The 20,000-nt window shown below is 33.7% G+C and overlaps 1 protein-coding gene across 1 annotated transcript in view; it reads left to right on the top strand.

Annotated features, from left to right (window-relative positions):
• LOC125030338 (ras-GEF domain-containing family member 1B-like) overlaps positions 1 to 20,000 on the top strand; it is a gene marked incomplete at its 3' end in the record, with an annotated part of 125,021 nt that overhangs the window by 1,086 nt on the left and 103,935 nt on the right.

The raw sequence follows: 20,000 nt of genomic DNA on the forward strand, positions 1-20,000 counted from the left end.
TACAGTATTATACGGGCCCAGAGTTGTACTTTTTTTCACTAATATATGACAATCGATTGATGTGGAAATACTAATTCAAACCCCTAACCAGAAATGTTGGATCGATGCGATTGAGAGATCGGAAATATGGTAAAATAATAACTAGTTGTTTGTGTGTTTATGTTTATAGTTTAGTATATGAATACATATACATGTAGGTGAACATAGGTGTACATATACATATATGTTAGTACATAAGTGTACGTGTTTGTGCATGTATACATAAATGTGTAGCTGTGTAGATAGCTGTACATAGATATACTTTTTCTGAATTTATTCAAAAGCACAAAGCAGAGATGGGGAAATAGTCTATTAATGGTTACAACCTTGTTACGGCAATTCAAAAACAATGGTAATTCTGTAGATGTATAAGTGTTCACACAAACGTAACTCAGCTTTCATAGCCGGATTCAGACCGGCTGCTTACAAATGTATGACGTATTTTGAACCCTGAGTCATTGTTTATGATTATACTTCTATATGTTTAATAGAGAATGTTTATATTTAATTATTCCCTTTCAATTTAACGAAATTAGTGCATTGTATATTTTCGTGTGTGTTTAGGATGGATCTGTCTTGTATATTTATGGATAAAATATCAATAAATATACAAAACGGATACGCTTTGTCAACACCACTCTGACCTTTTTGACCTTGTGTGCGTACATACACTCACACACCACGACCGCGCGCGCGTGCGCACACGCACACGCACACATACACGCACACGCACACACACACACACACACACACACACACACACACACACACACACACACACATATACATAAACATACACGCCCACGTATTCGCACGTGCACGAACACGCGCACGTACACGCACGAACACACACACACACACACACACACACACACACACACACACACACACACACACACACACACACACACACACATACATACATACGTACATATATATACATACATACATATGTGCTTACATATATATATATATATATATATATGTACACATATATATTGCCATAGATAAATAACAAATCTCCCTGACTGGTACTCGAGCCTTTGCCACCATATATATATATATATATATATATAGTTATTTATATATGTTTATGTATATATATATAATACGCGCGCACACACATACACATGCATGTATATAAATATGTGTGTGTGCACAAGTACACTCGCTAAAAAAAGTATCTTTACTTTTTCTGACTTAATATGATACGACGACGAAAACGGTTGGAGCTGTGAGCTTGTCGTAATACTCGTATTCCTGAAAGGGGCGTCATTTAGGAGAGGGGGGGCATTTTGTAGCTCCATAGGCTGTTTGCCCTTCCAAGAGCCACATTTTTTTTTCTTTCTTTTTTACTAAATATACCTATATAGATCCAGTTATAGCTTAAAATGCCCATAGAATAACTCATTTTCCTATTTTTTTTGTTTATTTCGTTCGGCCATATTAAAAAATATAGGGTTTTGAAATATATGATACCATTAATATTCCGTGTTATTGCCACCAGCTTTTGCCCATGGCTGCCTAAACATTGTCAATAAGACTGAGATCTGGCGATTTGGGTGGATGTGGCACAGCATAATCTCGGGGTGGTGCCGAAATAATGCTTTCACGATACTTCTCGTGTGGATGGGTCTATTATCCTGAATGAGGTAAAATGGCTCTGTATCGGGGAACACCGTGCCCCTCACCGATCTCGTCCAGGATTTACACATAGGCATACCCCGTAAATATCTCGGGCCCAACCCGTTAACTCCCGACACCACTGCTGTGCATCCACTCAAACTACCCAGCGATTTCTGCCCGCTTGCTGTTGTCAGCAGAACAAAAGGGGTTTGCATCCCTTGTAGTAATTGAAATAACTGAGAAGAATATGGCTCACAGTAAGGGGATGTGGCGACTAAGTTAGATGTAAAGGATGTTGCCACTAAGTATCAAATAGTTTTCATTACCACATGGTATTAATGGACTTCAATGTAAGCTTCCTATTTGTCTTTCATAAATCACATTGATCTATAGTTATAAATGACATTTACTTGATCATTTTCCTCCATCATGCATCTTGGGTGCCCACTTCTGGCTTTGTCTCTGCTTGGTGTCACTGAATCAATAGAGATGAATCAACAGAGCCTTCGAAATACCTAATCTTGATATTTCAGCTCTTGATAGCCCTACAGAGTAAAGCGTAATTAGACGGCATGAATGGTCTCCATTGCTAATATTGGCATGATACCAGGCCCTTGCCGTATCAACTTCGAATCACTATTCGAACACATGAAGCTTCATCTGTTCCAAGCTTTGTACCAACAAGTACCAACATTTCAGAATCAAGTATCGATCGTTTCAATTTCATCTACTCCCAAGTAAAGATACTTTTTTTTTTTTTTTTTTTTTTTTTAGCGACTGTACATATACATTAACATATATATTTAAAAATATGCCTATAGGTATATATATATTTGTTATATATGTAAATATATATATGTGTTTATATGCATATACATATATATATTTATACATGAATACATGTATATATATATATATATATATGAATATATACATTGTAGACATGAACATATACATACATATATGTATATATACATACATACACATATGTCCATATATATATATATATAAGAATGTATGTTTATATGTATATACACACAAATATATGAATATATAAGTATATAATGTACAGTACAGTATATAAGTATATAATTTACAGTATAGTATATAAGTATATAATGTGCATGTTTGTGTATGTATGTATGTATGTCTACATAAGTGTATGTGTGTGTTGGTGCATGCGCGTGTGTGCACTCCTTAAAGTAGATTGTGTGGTATGGTTGGTTTAGTACTGGTCATCCGGATCATACCTAGATTTCAAAATCTTGACCTCCCAACTTAACAGATTTGACCTGATCATTGCCGCATCATTCCATATGTTAACAATGGAGCCATAACTAAAATAGTTATATCATTGCAGCTATCCTTTTTACCATGTAAACTACCAGCCACCCTTAATTTGGTTATTGTCGATTATTATCAGCTACATTGGCTTTGTTGTGTTTATTTTCAAAGTTTTGAGTGAATTTATATAACGTTGGTAAATGGTTTTACTGCATTTGGATATCATTTTCCTCTTAGTATTGAGTATGAATGTTGATTGATGATGAAGGTTGAATCTCCGAAACGTTCATATAAACGCGCGCGCGCGCGCACACGTGTTTATTTACATATATATATTCATATATATATTAATATATATGTATGTATGCATGTATAAATTTATATATACATATATATCAATAAATATATGTATATATATTGCATATAATATATGTACACACACATTTATTTATTTATATATATATTAATATATATGTATATATAAATGTGTATATATATAAATATACATAAATATACATATAAATATACATATCAAATATATGTATAAATATATGTATATCAATAAATGTATATGTATAGATAGGTTGCATATATATATGTATATGATATATATATGTATATGATATATATACATATGTATATAATATATACATATGTATGTAATATATACATCTGTATATAATATATACATATGTATATAATATATACATATGTATATGATATATACATATGTATATGATATATACATATGTATATAATATATATATGTATAAGATATATATATATAAACACACACACACACACACACAAACACACACACACACACACACACACACACACACACACACACACACACACACACATATGGTTTGTAAAGTTTACTTTTGCTAATTTAGTAATACTTTTTATATTGGTTGGACTGTAATGCACATACGAAACTTTCTGCACACTCTGCACAATGCCGCTGGTTAATTCTAGCGTTGCTTCGGGTATCATGTCTCATGGCGTGAGTTCGGTCACGAACAGACATGGTGTTAAGTTTCAGCACAATGTGTGGAGGATGCTGGGAACCTGTTCTGTCCAGACAACCTCAGCCTGTGAAATCTGCGTTGGTGAACCTATGCCTGTCTAGCTACATATTGATTATTTATTAATTTATTTTCTTTTTTATCATTATATTATTATTATTATTATTATTATTATTATCATTATCATTATCATTATTGTTGCTGTTTTTTTTTTTATAGAAAAGAGCTTATATCTTACATCCTCATACACACACACACACACACACTAATGCAAGGCTATCGTTGAGATTAGTTGTTTTTTCCAAAAGAATAGTTTTTTAAGTACTGAAGCTATGGTATTACCAATGAAGTTCAAGTTTTTTTGTTATTTGATTATGGGAATATTAATTTTCATTGATTCCTGTGTTACAGAAAACCAAACAACTGAAGATGTCTAGTTTGTTCTTAAATAGGTTCAAAGTTCAGAGTTCGCACATATGTGTGTATATATTATATATATATATATATATATTTATATATATACATATCATGTATGTATGTATATCTATCAATATATCTATCTATATGCATATATATATATATATATATATATATATATATATATATATATATATATATATATTTTGCATACACATATGTGAACTCTGAACCTATTTACATATATATCCATATATATGAATATATATGTGTATATATATACGCATATATATATATATATATATATATATATATATATATATATATATATATATATATTGCATACACATGTGCGAACTCTGAACCTACTTATATTTATATATCCATATATATGCATATATATGTATATATATGCATATATATATATATATGCATATATATATATATATATATGCATATATATATGTATATGCATATATGTATTTATGCATATATATATGTATATGCATATATATACATATGCATATATGTATATCTGCATATATATGTATATGCATATATATATATGCATATGCATATATATATATATATATATATATATATATATATATCGTATGAGGTTTGTTTACAACGTAATTCCAGCTACCTTCTCGTTTCTCGCAACGAGCGTATTTTCAAAACACTTCCGAGATCGTAAACACATCTCCACACGAGAGACATTAGCAGTGCCCGAAACCACTCGTAACGCTCATTGTTTCGACCCACCGCTCATATTAATCAGATAAATACCTTCAAGAGTGTGCAACTGTGACATTTCTTTGGGGAAATCCATTAATGTGCAAGAGCAACACATTTTGGAGGCTTAGTAAAAAGAAAAATAAATATGGCCAATGTAAATAATGATAGCCTTTGCCGATTCGCAGAGGCCGTGAAAACATAAAAAAAACACTTGATGTGGGCCTAATATAAATTACTCAAGTTTAGTTTAAAGTTTATTATTATTATTATATTTACTATACATGATATAAAAGTACTGAGTAAGAGAGAGAAAAAGAAACGGACAAAAATCTGTATATGTAGTATATATATACATATACATATATATTTATATATTAATATATATTCATATATATTTATACACACACACACATATATATATATACACACACACACATATGTGTGTTTGTGTGTATGTGCATATATAATGTGTGTGTGTGTATGTATACATACATACACATCATATAATGTATAATTTATTTAGTTAAGTTCAAGCTCTTTTCAATTTTTATTAGTTTGAAAATTAATGCGTGAGTATATAATATAGCCCGTGAAAAGAAATTGAATTCCTTAATCCAAGTTTTTTTTTTTTTTTTTTTTTTTTTTTTTTTTTTTAGATCACTTACATTCTTTCAAATGGTAACAGAAACACTGCATTCACACATATTCGGCGCGAATATTATTTGTTGATATTATGGCAGTAAATACCATAATATTAACAAATAATTGTTATGATTTTTTTTTCAGAACCATTTTGCTCATATATGTATTATATCTTAATTTAATAAGCAGATACGTTATTACGAAAACTCTTAGACTCCAAAGTTTGTCTTTGAAATCCCTTTACACTTTGATACGTTGCTTCAAGTTGTATCACGGTCGCTACAAAACAGGTTGTCAGTACTGACATACAAAGTGTTGAGAAAAGAAGTTATTTTTTACTTTATTTCACATAAAAAAAGTCAATAGAAAACCATTAAAGGATTTAATATGCGGATATGTTTTTTTAATTACAAACTTCAACTGAAATGGAAAAAGTATTTGACTACTTTGTAACTTGCATTGTTTATATACACCACTCTTCGCTTCGCAATGCCGTGGAAAGTTTAAATGTATTTCTCATACTCAGTCAAAATATTATTTTTTATAATATATATATTGTACTTCATATGATATGCGGAAGTTGCATAATATTTTGGATCTCATCGTATATACCGTAAGTTTCGTGTACAAATCAGACTTCGTAATTCCAATGATAACGGACATTTACTAAATTTATTGATTGAAGTATATCTACAAATCAGGGTACATAGCATTTTCTTTTATATTTTTGAGCTTGATTTGTTATATCATTGACGTACTGAATGATTTTGAAGACATTCATCCCACCGACGACAATACCACGTCATATGACTCGGACACGTTGGAAATTCTTACCATGTCGTTCCACCGACCGTCATGGTGAACATGCATTTGATGTACTACTAAAAAGTCACAGAAACATTTTATATACCTTAACAATAATAAAGTTATATCAAGAAACTTACAATGCGATTCATAGTTAATGAAAATATAAATCCCTACCTGAGACTACGTTAATTATATCTGATTGGCTGGCCGGATTGTATAAAAAAAAGTTTGCCTTCAACTTGATAAAAAAATGAAAAAATGTTTCAACAGATTTTAGTAATGTACGCGTAAAGAGCAAACATGTATCAGAGTGCATCAAAGTATTAGGGGTTTCGGAAATGTTACAAAAAAGGCCTTTATTCTATGACTCCTAGCGAAAATGTTCTAAACATGTTTTTTTCTATGACTCAGCCGAAGTTTAAGACAGGTCTGGAGGTGTCCCGCATGTGTATGGACTGCTTTTAAAATGTCCTTATGAAACGCCGACAACAACCATACGATTTTACAGTCGTTGAAGACAACTCTGCATCAGAAATGATATGGAAATCCTTCATGCTACTTTTTTTTTTTTTTTGCCAAACAACTGGGGTGTTTCCTCCTTGCTTGCTTACTCATAACCAATGTACAGGATGCCATGTAAATATATAAAAGATGTTAGGTATGTAATATAACAGTCATATACTGGAGATTCACTTTAATAGTAGTTTGATTTTATTATTCATTGAATTATTGTTACGGTCTTCTAAAATGTAAAACTAAGTTTTAGTTCAGTTATACTTTGAAATGTGGCAACAGTCCGAGTCATAGACAAGATCACTAAGGACAGACTTTAGACTGAGTCATAGACACATTTTGAAGTTTAAAACTCTTTTAGAATAGTCCTTAAATTTGCCAAAGAATCTATTGCTTTTCATGAATACCCACTCTGCCACAGTATCAGTCTCACTGTAGTGTTTAGCCTCAAGTGTGTAAGTTAAATTTTGGTACATATAACATTTAAGTTAGATCTACCAAAATTGAAGTCTAAAGATTGAGGAATAAAGTAACCTTATTTAATTGAAGAATCAATAGTAGAATTAACCATAGTAATTCAACCAGCAATTTAAGAAAAAGTGATCATTGTCATCCACACAAGTAGGAGAGTTGATTTACCTTTGTCATTCAGAGAGAGACAATAGGCCTTTTTGTTGCATTTCCAAAACCCCTAACACTTTGATACATGCTTAACCTTTATGCTAACATTATTGGAACCTGTTGAAACATCTTTTCGGTTTGTATCAGTCTGTATCCCTCTATGATCCAGTGTGATACACTCCGCCCAGCCAGTCAGAGCGCAACATTTTCCAGATCTATAATATATATCACATAGTCTCAGATAGGGATAATTTATATATTTATTAATTACGAATTATTTCGTGTGTTTGCTGATACAGAATTCTTTAAAAAGGTTCATGAAATGTTTCTGTGCATTTTAAGACTTTCAAACACATCAAGCACATGTTCACTCCATAGGGGTAAACTTAAAAGTCAGTCATGACGATCGTTTAAACGACGTCGTAAGAATTTGCAACGTGTCCGAATTATACGAATTGGTATTGACATTATATCTTAAAAATAATTCTGTACCTCTATGATGCAACCTTACAGGCTCAAACATTTCATAGAAAAGGATGTGTATCTTGATTTGACAAGTGAGTGCCTGTTACCATTGACATTATCCAGTTGTCCGAGAGTAGAACTCAAAGAACACAAAGCTCAATCACGGTGGATACGATAAGATATGTATGTAAAAAAGAAAAAGAAAACAAAAAATGGACTAAATCTGAGAAATACATTTGAAAGTTTCTACAACCTTGCAAAGCGAAGAATAGTATATATAAACATAAACTGCAGAGTAATCAGGTACTTTTTCCATTTTATTGAAACTTAATCTATGTTTAGCTTGTAATTTAAAATCTTACCTTCATATGATGTAGTTTATTGTTTTCAATTGATTTTTTTGTGTGAATAAGATTTTTTTTAAACTTCAAAATGAGCACTTATTGGTATTCACTCTCCAGATAATAAGTTACTATTATGATGATTAGAGAGTACCAGTACAGCAGGGGATTTTAAAATTTGTAAATGTCTTATGCCTCTGGTTTTGTTTTAGAGCACGGCAGAAGCTTGTGTTAATAACACCAGCAGATGCCAGCTAGTCCATGGTATTCATTTCTGAATACACGGGAGGACTTCCAATATCGCATTACCTCTGCCACGACCGCTATAGAGCATGTCAAGGGAGGGTGCTCTTTAAAAAAAAACATGATTTGGAAGCATTAGAAGTGACAGTTTTTGGAATTAAAAAATGTGATTAGAGAAAACAGAAAACCAATCTGGAGTAGTTAGTAGTGAACAACTTTTTTTTAGTCATGAAACTTCAGTAATTTGTTTGAAACATAGAGATCATACAATTATGGAAAACTGTTGGCTTGGGAGACCATTTTTGTGTGGTAGCAATTATTGAACTGGTAGTAGCATAAATGGAAATGAGATATTGGAAGCTCAAGTTGATAAAATTATTCATAATTTTGTTCAGTTGGGGATATTATTTCCAAAGCAGTAATGAAGCCGTTTTTGGGGAGGTAACGAGGTATTTTCCAATATCTAGAAAATCTGTAGGGTAATAGTGTATGTGGACAAATGCTGAAGAAATAGTAATCTCAATGGGCCGTCCTCTAGACACTGCCAGAAATGGTGTGCACACATGTAAACTCACACACGCAAACATGATTTATTGAGAAATTGAGTGCAACAAACGATAAACAAAATTAAGATAGATGAAATAGTGCTACCGTGTCTATCATTTATTACTGATGTTGCATTCTCATGAATAATGAGTCAGTATTTATGTTATGTGCATTATAATTCCGACATTTATGATTGAGACGAAAACGTTAAGATTCAGGTACTGTAACCTGGATTACTCTTTTGCGATGGAGCATAAGCAGCACTTGTTTACATTGTGGTACTACATATGGACTTGAAAGGACATTTTGACATTTTACTTTTATTCTTGAATGCTATTACATTGTCTGTGCATAAATATAACACTCGAGGTAACTAAATACACTAACATTGATTATGAACATAATGTCTATTGATGGGTTGTGAGGTTGCTTGCTTTGTCTGAGGCTACTAGGGTATGACCGACGAGGAGAGTTCTGTGAAAATCCTGTAAGTGTTACGTATTATGAACATTTTGAGAGAAAAAAAAATCTGTCCATCGATAATAGGTGTACCAAGTATAAACGCACTGTCCTGAGCGAAGCTTACCTTGCTCCACTCATTTCATCATAATAACATAATAGTTTCAAGTAACTATTTTTTTTTTTTTTTTTTAATGTTATAAAGTATATAATTGTGTTGTGTGGTGCAGCGGTAGCGTTCTAGTCTAGCAATCATGCTGACCTGCGTTCGAATCCCTCGCCGCCAGTGGATGGTAACCCCGGCCATTCCTTGCACACAGGGGATAGTTTAGAAGCAAAATGAAACAGACAGAAAGGCACACCAAGAATATCCATTGTAATAAATGGAATCAAAACTAAACTTTAAAACTTTAAACTTAAACTTTGTACAATTTTGAGTCCCCCAAAGACTTTTATTTTAACGTACTGCACATCCCATTCCATGACTTGGACGGCGCACTCTGAACCACTTGCGAAAGAGTGAATATGCTATGGTGGCAATGTACGGCAGGCTTATGCAAACAAAGTACCGAAAATACACTGTTGAAATTTGGATACTTTCCAAAGTTAGTCATTTCTATTATTTTTTCGTTAAATCTAATATTATATATGTAAAAAAAGCTAATTTAATTAATCAGAGTTTTTTTTTTTTCAATAGGGACCATACTTGTAAAGGTTTCTATTTTTTCTTACATGGAAGAGATTCCTGTCAGAAACGTTTAATAAATGCATTAAATCATAAAGACATCTAATCTAACCCAGGAATTACTTTTTTTTTTTTGGGGGGGGGGGGGGGGGATGGGGTGGAAAATCCGATTGGGCAGAAATGGAGAGCTGTGGATGGCAATATCAGTACAAAATTGTGATATGAGTATGATTCTTGCTTGAATACAATATAAAGGTTCAAATTTGATAAGTATAGAAGCACATGTGTAAAATGAATTTTCGGCGAGAATTTCTGAAGCTGTTGAATTTATAGGGAGCACTAGGTGGTTCTAATTTTCGAGAAGGCTGATATGTAACACAAGATTATCTATTTTAATCATCCTCTTTTGATAGGACAAAACTCATTTTTATGTAAAGAAAAAAAATTGTTACCCCAGTTAACATTGTTTTCTTTATTTATATTTATTTAAAAAAAAATTCTCTGGGGAATGGTAAACCAGTAAAATGTTGTTTTTCAGCCATTTGCACGCATTATCTTTGCAAATAAGGGAACAAAATCATTAGACGCCTGGGTGGGGTCGGTATTTTATATATCTATAGTACCTGCGGCATGGAAAAGGCGCAGTAGCTGTAATAGCTCATTATACAAATGCATTCGATCGATTTTAAAATTCCTTATAGTTTTACTTTAGAGTGGGTATCAATTTGTACTATCATCTTGAATACTAAATAACCAATATTTCACTTGTTTTTTTCTATTGAAAACAAATTTACCGACGGTGGAATGTAGTGACCGTTAGAGCGAATCCAAACTGAAATATTGTTATTATTATTTATACTTTTACTTTTTAACATCAGTGCATCGTACTCGTTACACATATAGACCCCTACATAAACTACAGTATATTATAGGAGTCTTGATAGAAAGCAAATTTCATGTATAAATGTACACAGAACTCACGAAATCACATCTATACACAATGTCATTATCAAATGTTGTATGCAAGATTGCAACAAGCAAAAGTCCATACAGGTGTACTTGTACATAATTACGTATTTTTGCTGATATATGTATACCATAGTCCTCTCTCTCTCTATGTAACCACCGAGGTGATCACACATGCTTTTGCCTTCTCTCTGCTGGAGTCCTGCAACTAAGCAAAACATGCCTTTTCAAGGTCCCACAGTGTCAGAGGGTAATCTGACCACTCCCCCAGGGATTGAGGGGGCCAATCAGGGCGCTGCTTCCTTGGGCAGTTATACGAGCTCTTATCCCCTGGGTTATGCCCCCCCCCCCCCCCCCCTCCGCAGCATGGGTCAGAGCTGCCTCACTGCCAACAAGGATGGGAACCCCCAGGAACAAGGCTTTCCCCAGGCCCAGAGTGAGGGGCACCTAACCAGCAACCACACCAGCAGTGACAAGTGTAAACAGTGCAAACAAAAATCAATTTGAATCATTTTTTATTGCAACAAAACAGTCTTGGGCAAGGTCTGTCATCTTTGATCAAATCAGAAAATGCTACAGGCTGGCTAAAATCAAACAATATAAACTGATGATATAGTTATCAGTTTATCCGACTCCCCCCAAAAAAAAAAAAAAAACTAGGAACACGACATGAGGTACTAAATGAATGACAAACAACAGACACCCCTTAACAGACTGGTTGCTACCTTAAAAATCAGGTATTTATCCTTTTTATTTCCTGGGGAGTTCAAACCTACAATGGGGCCCCCTACACGAATCCAAATCTGATAGAAAACAAAATCGACCTACTGATGGGAATGTTCTCTAAACGGCAGTCAGCATAAATAGATCACAGAGCAAGAACACAATGGTCACACAAGAACTAATCTCCCCCCCCCTCCTCCCATTTCCCATCTGTGATCAGAACACATAAAAAACTTTTCTTTCCACAACTCCAGTCATCCCTTTTGCCTCCACCCAAAGAAGAGAAGAGACAAACAACCTCTCTACACCCTTTACACCCATGCCCACGACAGTAATCTCTCCCTGCCCACAGCCAGCTAGTTGCCTTGTGCCCTTGCTGACGTGCAAACCTCCAACACTGCTGACCCATCCACACGCCCCTCCACCGACGCTTCCAGTCAGCAGACCCCGCCTCTAAAAGCAAAAATGAGTCAATAAGATCCATCTTGCCGTCATACATAAAATCAATGTGTCTAATACAATCAAGGTAGAAGTTTCTACACAGGCACCACCTAAACTAAGTTTTAGAAAAAGAACAAAGACATAGGAAGAACAAACGACTCAAACAACTCCATGCCCTTCCGCCACAGAAGCAGGTGCAAAGAACTACCGCCCTCCCTATCATCCCCCCTCCCCCACCCACAACCGTGCCACCAGTAATCATTAACAACTATACAGGCAAGAAACAAGCAAACACAAGATGTTGATGTAGAAGGTTATACCAAAGTCATGTCAAGAAACCAGAAAAAATGAGAGAACAAAGGTCAAAGCCTGTAAAAGCACCCTGACAGTCTAATTTTACATCAGTGGTCACCCAGACATAAATAAAGAGGGCATAGAACTAATTGAGAAGTTTCAAGATATATCAAGTGTAAAATCCCACAAAACAATGATGACATGATACCTACATTTTCCTGATCGTGTTAAAGTGTTCTGAAACAGAAACAGGTACAAAAGTGACCAGAATGTTTGTCCAGGCAACGCCGTCAGCGTTGCCGGTGACTAGATCGCACAATATAAAAATAAAACATGAACGCACAATCTATCCTCGGACATTTTGAAGAAATTAAAATGCGAATTATAGGGGAGAAAAATATACATACATAAGTGAAACATGGTTCCACCAGGAAATGGTTAGTAATTTCATCAATATTCCAAAATTTAAAGTGTATTGATCTGATGTAGGGCATGGAGGAGTATGTATATATGTATGAGATATTCAAACAGGATATTGCCCACAACAGTAAACAATACTGCTGTAGAAGATATCTGGGTAACCGAACAAATCAACATGTTTCCTTCTGTCATTATTAGAGCTGTCTGTAGGCACCCCCATGCTGAATCTTTTGACTACTTGGGAAAGGTTTTTGGAGAAATTTTAATAAAAACGAAACCGCTTATTATCTGAGGTGACTTAAACAATGATTTGAAAAAATCTAATGCTGACTATAGATTAGAATAAATAAATAAACCTACACGGATTACAGAAAACACCTCATGATGCTGACCATGCACTCATCACGAAGTTGAATTGTGAAAAAGTGACCACCGGTAATAAAAACATTTCAGGAAGCTTATCATATATAAAGAGATTACTATTGGACATTTTGTCGACAGATAATGTAGCATACAAGTAGCTATACTTACGGAGGTTATTAAAAGCAGCACTTATGCACCGGCTTCCTACATAACCCGAACCCTCAAATGTCCCCCTGTTCCATGGAGAAAGGACATCAAGAGAGCCATTGGCGTTGGAAATAGTGCCCACCAAGCTCTCAAAAGTAACAGAAATGAAGCTGCCCTTCAGGTTTTACAAAGTTAAAAAGAAAAAAAATTAAATTTTTTAATTCAATATGCTAAAACAAATTAGTTCAGAAATAAATTCCCAGAATACAAAAATAACTGATAAAACACGGAAAATTGTTTAAACACTAGTGCCCAACAACATCCACCATAACGCCGATTGTACAGATTCTACTCAACATTTCGATGCTTCTCATAAACTGGAAAACCAACATGAACAAACATTTGCTTCTTCATTACAACATAACACAGATCGGGCGGGCAAGGACCATAACTAATGTGTTCAGACCATAACCAATGGACGTAAAAACTATTATCCTAGGAATAAAACGCCTTCGCGAAAAATGCTGTAGGAGCAGACGGTATTACTTTGCCCATTATTAGAGATAGTCTACCCGAAATCAACTGGCGAGTTTCCTGGAGGCTAATAACTATTATCTAAAACAGCAAGGCTTTAGACATAGGTTATGCAATGAAACAGCATTATTACAGAATACTGACGAAATTTAATTAATTTAGATACAAGCACCCAATCGGTAAGAAGAAATGAAAAAATAGAGTCAAAGCAACAAGTATCTTTTGATTTTCCTCAAAGATCTATTTTAGGTCCAGTCCTATTTAAAGTTCCCATGAATGATTTATCAGCCAGAGCCCATAACTCCAGTACGCCGATTCACAGTTATTCATAGTGACTCAGTAAACAGTTTAAGAAATACCCAGCCTACTCTTAAGAAAGCAAAACTATCAAACCGAACGTTTGGAAAGTCTAGGAGCACACTTTAACCGATATATAACATTTGAAACACACGTTGACAACATGCACAGGAAATAAATGGGCACATTGATATATATCAATCACTTAAGTAATCAAATCACTACTGAAACTAGAATGACGGATTTGCAAACTCTAGCTCTAAGCATAATTTACTATTCAAATGTTTGGGGTTCAACTAACAAAACCCAGATGCAGAAAGCACAAAAATGACAGAATTTTGCTGCAAGAGTTTCATTATTTAATATTAGTAAATTTGATCACATTACCCCGCATATTAAGAAAAAAAGGTTAACAGTCCATTCTAAATGCAGTTATGATACATTATCTTCATTCACAAACTAATTCATGGAAATTATCCACAATGATCATTGACCTTACAAACTGTAGGGAAACACTAGGTGTCCAAACATGTCGGGAAAATTATCTTTTTGTTACGCCTTTATATACATATATGTATATATACACACATACATATGTATATATATGCGTACATATACACATCATATATCTATATCTGTATATATGTGTGTATATATATATATATATATATATATATATATATATATATGTGTGTGTGTGTGTGTGTGTGTGTGTGTGTGTGTTTATATATATGTATATATATATAAATGCTTGTATTTCCACGGTATATGTTCCACGGGGGAAACGTATTCTTATTATAGATAGGAGGACCAGGACAGCTAGAAACCACATCATGCACATTTTCATTTATTGAGCTTTCAGACATTAACAACTTTGTCCATCATCAGAATCTGCATATATGAGAGAAATACATTTGTAAAAACTATGTACATTAATACTAAATATATTTACAACGATATTATAATACTAACACACGCAAACACGAAATTATAACCGTAAAACTAGGGGAAAAAAAATAAACATAAACAAAATAAGATGGTTTGCTTACGATTATTCTCCATAGGTGGAATGTGGAGTATGTGAATGTGTCATGTTTGCGTGACGCTGGTTTACGGAAATTTGAATTCCTCGATGTCCGTTGTGGGAGGGTGGAGTGATTCTAAGATTCTTAAATGATTTACATCTTTTACTTTTCTCATTACTGTGAAATCATCTCATTTTATTACATGGTTTGTTTTCAGAGAGTGATCTCGAATTAATGAGTAGGTTGGAGCGGATAGTGGACGTAATGTCCGAAAAGAGACCCCTTTATGCTCACAATACTCATCATTAGAGTCCTTGTAGTTGAACCTATATATCTAGCGTTACAGTTAGAACATTTGTATGAGTACACTACGTTTGAGCATAGATGTTTTGGGACAGAGTCTTTCGTCGGAAAAAAAAACAAAAAAACGAATAATTCTGAAATTAGTATAGATCATTCTGAAACTAATTTGTGGGAAATGGTAACTCAGTAGTTTCTGTAGTTCTTTTCGTTAGACAAAGCTAGTATGTCCATAGTATGGTAATTAAAGGTATCGGATATCTCGAGGCACATTGTAATTCATTGGTTCTGGGCAGAGCATCTTACTTAAGAATAGTCTTATCTGTTTTTGAATAACTGCCAAAGGGAATTTGTTTTTCAAAATAAAGCTTTCTAAGAACTGAATTTCTCGGTTTATAGAATGCCAGTCTGAACAGATTTGAAAACATTGCAACAATGTTCTGACTGCATTAACTTTAAGCATCAAAGGTAAGAAGGATAAATAATTTAAACCAAGACCAGTGAAAGTAGGTTTTCTGTACACAGAGGTTTTAAAGGTATAATGATATTGATCAAACCTAATTCCCAGAAAAGGTAGGGAGTTGTTGACTTCAACTACAGAAGTAAAATGTATGTTGTCATGTTTAGAGTTAACATAGTCTAAAAACATGGTTTTGTGAGACAAAAGGAATATGTCATCAACATATATTTTATACAATAATGGTTTAAATGGGCAGTCTGCTATTTATTTACTGTCGTGATAACATAAAAAAGCATTTGCGAGAGTTGGGCCATTGCTACGCCATCGGTTTGAGAGTATAATTGGTTGTTTAACATAAAAACAGAATCTTCCACAGATAATTTTAAGTTTCATAAATTGGTCTTTTGTGAAGATTTGCACATTGTCAGTATTCTCAAATAACTTATTTATACAAATATCTATTTTCAAGGGAATGTTTGTAAATAATGACTGTACATCAAAACTGGCCATAATACCAGGGTTTTCAAAGCTATTTGTAGACATATGATTAGCAAAATCAAGAGTTTTGTACAGTGTATCCAATGGCAGTAATATGTTTGAGGATTGGCACTAAGAATTTGGCTAGATTATAGTTAAATGTTTTTTATAGCTGATAATATAGGTCTAACCGGTACATCGGGTTAATGAACTTTTGGTAAATCATATAATATGTTGGTTATATGTTTCCAAAGAAATGGAGTCATTATCTTTCAAATGTTTTAACATATATTTAATTTATCCTCTAATTGAATAATCTTCGTAAATGGTTCAGTATTTAACTCTCTAAATTGGTATGGTCTGATAGTAGTACATTTACTTTATTGACATAATCATTTTATGTCCAAACATGTCTAATATCACAACGCCTTTTCCCTGTCAGGTTTAGTTATAATGATGTTAGGGTTATTCTTTAAAGATTTCAAAGCGCTGTGTTTGGCTTGGCTAAAGGATGGTAACCAGTGTCTTTGTATTTTGAAGTCGTAAAAAGTCTCATGAGCTAAACTTGCAATGTTTATATGTGTGTGTGTGTGTGTGTGTGTGTGTGTGTGTGTGTGTGTGTGTGTGTGTGTGTGTGTGTGTGTGTGTGTGTGTCCGTCCGTCCGTCCGTCCGTCCGTCCCTATATATATATATGTCCTCTCTCGAACAAGGAAACGGAGACAACCAATGCAATTACGTGGACACAAAATCTGGAAAATGCTACCAGAGGCATTACCAGCTTCTGTAATTTCAAAACGAAATTAAAAGAACACTTTTTCAATAGTTAAGTGTTAATATAAATGTACTTATGTAAAGAAAAAACAATTTATGTAATAAAGTGTTTGAACTTCCTCTCTCTCTCTCTCTCTCTCTCTCTCTCTCTCTCTCTCTCTCTCTCTCTCTCTCTCTCTCTCTCTCTCTCGTCCTTGCTCGCTTTTCCTCCCCCACGTCTCTCCCTGTCTTTCGCTTTCCCTCTACTGGATACAGAATTATCTAAAAATATATTTAACGCATTTCCGTTGTAAAAATATTAGCACGGGTAGGCTTCTCTGGTATAAAAACAAGCACAATAGTCACGAGGTGGGTCTCTAATAACGAATCTCCGGTTTGGACGGACTAAGTTTAAACTATGACGTAAATTAGCATAAAGCGCTGCCAAAGTTGGAAAAAAATCAACGCGAGAAAGTCCATGAAGAAACGGACATTCCCTGTCTTCATTTCCTAATCGGATGTTGATACCCTCACTTAGCTATACTACTTAAAACATATGCTCGCCATGTGATTTATTCTAAATAATGATAAAAATAGATACAAATAAATCTAAGATAAAAAAAGTGGCATGCAATGTTATTGTCTGCTATTAGTTTCCCTTTCATTTCCATGACGAGCGTGAATGTAGCGCTCTTATAAACCGATCTTTAATAAGAATTACATGAAATATGATCATACATATTGCACAACCGTTTCATATCTGAACTAGGAAAAACAAATTAATATATAAACAACATTTGTGTTCACTCGTTGGACGAACAAGCATTTGGTTTAAATTATAATTAACTTGTAAATGTTATGGAAAGGGGATATAGACAAAAGAAATATAGACAAAAGGCCATAATATATACATATTTACATATATGTATGCATATATATATACACATACATATACATATACATATACATACACATACATATTCGCATTCATATATATATATCATATTTTTATATTATTACTACCATTATCATCTTAATTGTTAGGAATTAAGACGGATGTCTATTTTTTCATAAGCCTTATTTTGCATTTCATTTAAATATTCAAATATGAGAGACAAGGTTTAGACCTTTTTTTTAACATCATTAATTTAACAACAGGTTTTATATCGATATTTTTGAATGCACTTAAGTGCATTTGGGTGGCCGCTGTTCAAGTGAAGTCTTGAGTGAAAAAATGCATCAAAGGAACTAAATCGGATTTAAAGTATTAGAGCTAATTTACCAAAAAATGTCATTATTTTTTTTTAACGAAATAAATGTGGTCTGTGATTTGGTTGTAGTGTAGTGATTAATGGAATAATGGAATTAATGAATTAAAGGATCAATGGAACTGCTGGTGTGAAGAAAAAACGCAAATGAACGGAGATACCTAACTGATGTTTATAACCGGTTTGTGTAAATTTATGTCGTAACATATCCATACCCCTTACGGATGTAAAGCATCAATAAATATGTTGAACATTCATGTAGATTTTAAGTTAACTAAATCATTCACGAGAGACATAAGGAGAGAACAAGCTGGCGACTAAAGTTGTGACGCCACTGTGGAGGTTGATCATCTTCAAGTTAATGGACTACAGCTTAAATTATTCGAATTGGTATTATCAATGTCATATATGACTTGGTCAATTCAAGAAATCCATTTGATAGCCTCACCCTCTACTACCCATCTTTCTTTTCAGGTAAGTCACACACATCGGTGTTCTAGCCGAATATGTGAAACACCTTTATATGTTCAGGTAAGTCAGAGTTCCCCAGAGGTAGTTAAATGTATAGTAATTATTGTCATGAGCCATAACATACCGGCACCAAGGTACTTCAGAGATAGGTACCACCACTATGTCTGGATGAAAAACCTAGTTGGTAACTGCTGAGGTCTTAATCCCTGCCCCCTTGCAGAACTTCCCGTGAATATTGCTGGCTTTCTCCATTTCCCTGTTCTTCGGGCTCTTTTACCGTCATCTATAAATTTCACATATTGACAGTTAGCCCGATGACTAGTGAAGGTCATTGTTGAAAGGAACACGAAAAAAATGTATATATATTTTTTTAGATAAATAAATAAATTAATAAAAAGACAAAAGATCTTGTGAAAGAGCTGGCATCGAAGCGGTGGCCATTATTATCATAATGTTATTATTAATATCTTATTACTGTTGTTATTATTATTATTGTTGCTGTTGGTTTCGTTATTATTGTTAGTATTGATACGATTATCATCATCATCATCATCATCATCATCATCATCATCATTATCTTCATCATCATCATCATCATCATCATCTTCT

Source organism: Penaeus chinensis, chromosome 11 (assembly GCF_019202785.1).
Source record: "Penaeus chinensis breed Huanghai No. 1 chromosome 11, ASM1920278v2, whole genome shotgun sequence".
Classification (NCBI taxonomy): Eukaryota; Metazoa; Arthropoda; class Malacostraca; order Decapoda; family Penaeidae; genus Penaeus; species Penaeus chinensis.